We start from the raw sequence: 3,396 nt of genomic DNA, 5'->3' as shown, positions 1-3,396 counted from the left end.
TTACTCGGCTTTAAAGAATAAAATTATGGCATTTGGTGGTAAATAGATAGATGTGGAGATTATTATGCTAAGTGAAACAAGCTGATTCCCCCAAAAACCAAAGGCTGAATGTTTCTCTGATATGTGGATGGGGGGGTGGGCACTAGGGAAGAATAGAGTTACCTTAGATTAGGTAGAGGGGAGTGAAGGGGAGGGGGGTGGGATATGGGGATAGGAAGGATAGTAGAGTGAAATGGCCATTATTACCTTATGTATATATATATATATGTATACATATATATATATATATGTATATATATATATGTATATATATATACATATATATATATATGTATATATATATATGTATATATATATATATATGACCAATCACCAATGTGATTCTACAATATGTACAATCAGAAAAAAGAACTTATACCCCATGTATGTATAATATATCAAAGTGCATAAATGCATTCTACTATCATGTATGACTAATCAAAACAAATAAAAACTTAATTTAAAAAAAAAACATGGAACAGAAGAGAACCTAGCATTAAACTCATGTATACATAGTCAAGTGATATTACATAGAGTGCCAAGAATACACATGGAGAAAGCACAAACTCTTCAACAAATTGGGTTGGGAGAAGTAGATATGCACATACAAAATAATAAAATTGAAACCTTATCTTACCATAAAAGTTCAATTCAAAATAGACTAAAGACTTAAATGTAAGACCTGAAACTATAAAACTCCTAGAAGAAAACATATGGGAAAAGATTTATGACATTGGCCTAAGCAATGATTTTTTAGATATAACATCAAAAGCAAAATTAAGAAATGCAAAAAATGGACAAACTACATCAAAATAAAAAACTTATGCACAGCAAAAGAAATAATCACTAAAGTGGAAAAGCAACCTATGAAATGGGAGAAAATATGTGTAAGCCACATACTGATAAAGGTTTAATACCATATATATATATATATATAGAGAGAGAGAGAGAGAGAGAGAGAGAGAGAGAGAGAGAGAGAGCGCACACCACAACTCAGTATTCAAAATTTTTAAAAAGCCCCAATTAAAAAAACCAAACATTAGAATATACATTTCTCTAAAGAAATCATACAAACAGTAAAAGTTATTTTTTTATTTTTTTTTACAAACAATTGTATATTTTTAATTTCAAAATTTAAAGGTAACCACAATTGTATGTTTCCCTCACAACAATAAATCAGAAGCAAGAAAATATAGAGGTGGTAGCTTTACATCTCAATGTTAACAAACCTTGAGTCAACTATTAAAATGGAAGCTATTCTTAAAAGATAATGTAACAAATGAACTCATAAAGCAGTAGCAGATACATCAATATCTTCCCCACCCCACACTGACAAATACTCCACTACAGCACAGACAGCCAAAGCAACAGCAACACAAAGTTTCACTACACAAAGGAAAACCAGAAAAGAATCCTCCCTTCCCCATTACACTCTACTAGCAAGTCACCCTTTTTCCATAAAGTTCATCATGCAATTACAATTAACAATTGATCATAAGAGTAAAAAGATGTTTGTGTTGCTTTCTCCATCTAGAACTAAGATCTAGAAGTGTTAAAAACTCTTCTTATTTTCTCCAAGAGGACATTCTTAATGCCAGACCACATTCCCTTTTGCAACAGTAATTTCAAACCAAAAAGCTCTGAGCATCAGGCAACTCAAGCAGCAGAAAGTTAAACAAGCCCAACTTGACTACTGATCACAAAAAATAGTCTATTAAGATATTGCATTGTTGATCAAAAACTAATACAGAGATTGCTCTAAGGTGGTGAGTAAAAAGACGCAGAGGCTTTCAAACAGGATGATTTTATTCCTTTGTTTAAAATTAATTTTCTACAGTAGTGGGACAGAAAGCAGCAGCAAAGAGGGGAAGGAGAAAACAGTTTAGAATATACAGCACTTCCTTTTGGGTTGAGTTTCCGGAGGCTCGAGGGCAGCTAGGATAGCCTCATCAAACACATTCTTCAGACCTCTCTGTGTGAGTGCAGAACACTGCACATACTTGACAGCCTTCAGATCACGGGCCAGCTTTTCAGCAGTTTCTGGAGTGATAGGCTTCTGTTTGTTCTTGGCAAGTTTCTCAATAGTAGATGGCTCATCTCTGAGATCAATTTGGGTCCCCACAAGCAAGAAAGGAGTCTTTGGACAGTGGTGAGTTATCTCAGGCACCCACTTTTATTTCACATTTTCAAATGAGGACAGAGAGACCACTGAAAAACAGACTAGAAATACATCTGTTTGTGGATAACTCAGCGGTCGTAATCTGTCATAATCCTCTTGCCCTGCAGTATCAAAAAGTCCAAGAGAATATGGCTCTCCACCAATCATAACTGTGACTGCATAGTTGTCAAAAACAGTTGGTACATATTCGGATGGAAATTTGTTTGTTGTGTAGGATATCAGGAGGTATGTTTTACCAACAGCACCATCGCCCACAAAAACGCACTTAATTGTCTGCATTGCGGAAATAGTTTTGTATCCACTTTAAATATTTCAAATTAGATGATCTCAGCTTCTCCGCCGGGGCGTTGGCAGCGCTGCGCGGGGTCTCCTCGGCTGCCGGACAGGGGCACGCACCTAGTAAAAGTTATTTAAATTCTTAATCCTGAGGGAAATATGAAGCAAAACCCTAATAAGATATCACCACATACCTGTTATCAAAAATGAACATGGAGACATAGAAACTCCTGCACTCTATTGGTGAGAATATAAAATGGTGTAGCTGCTGTGGAAAACCATATAGTAATTCCTCAAAACAGTAGAAACAAAACTACCATTTGATTCAGCAACCCCACTACTGAGTATATGTTATAGTTTCGATGTTAGGTGTCACCCAAAAGCTCATGTGTGAGATAATACAAGAAAGTCGACAGGTGAAATGATTGGTTTATAAGAGACTTAACCTAGTCAGTACATGAATCTACTTGAACAGATTAACTAGGTGGTAACTCAAGGCAGGTAGTGTGTGGCTAGAGGAGATAGGTCACTGGGGGCATGCCTCTAGGGTTATATTTTGTCCCTGGAAAGGAGAGCTCTCTCTTTGCTTCCTGGCTGCCATGTCCTGAACTACTTTCCTATCACACTGTTCTGTTTTACTCAGGCCCAGATTTACAGAGTTGGCCCTCTATGACTGAGACCTATGGTACTTAGAGCCAAAATAAACTTTCCTCCTCTAATTGCTCTTGCCAGGAATTTTAGTCACAGTGACAAAAAGCTGATGAAAACAGTACATATCCAAAAGAATTGGAAAGGTGAAAATATAAAACATTACAATTAAATTTCCCATAAAGATGTATCAATTTTCAAAGTCAGGGGGAACCCAATCAGAATGGAAATATGCTTACAGAAATTTTGGATGT

General features: G+C 36.0%; 1 pseudogene across 1 annotated transcript; it reads right to left on the bottom strand.

Annotated features, from left to right (window-relative positions):
- Positions 1-1,154: 1,154 nt before the first annotated feature.
- LOC308650508 (cell division control protein 42 homolog) lies at positions 1,155-2,592 on the bottom strand (annotated as a pseudogene). The gene has a single exon. The product of its transcript is annotated as a cell division control protein 42 homolog (transcript).
- Between the last annotated feature and the right edge of the window lie 804 nt (positions 2,593-3,396).

The sequence above is a fragment of the Spermophilus citellus genome, assembly GCF_964194105.1.
Source record: "Spermophilus citellus genome assembly, chromosome: 5".
In the NCBI taxonomy this organism is placed as follows: domain Eukaryota; kingdom Metazoa; phylum Chordata; class Mammalia; order Rodentia; family Sciuridae; genus Spermophilus; species Spermophilus citellus.
Note: the sequence above shows the minus strand (reverse complement) of the source record. Positions and strands in the feature narration are given on the sequence as shown.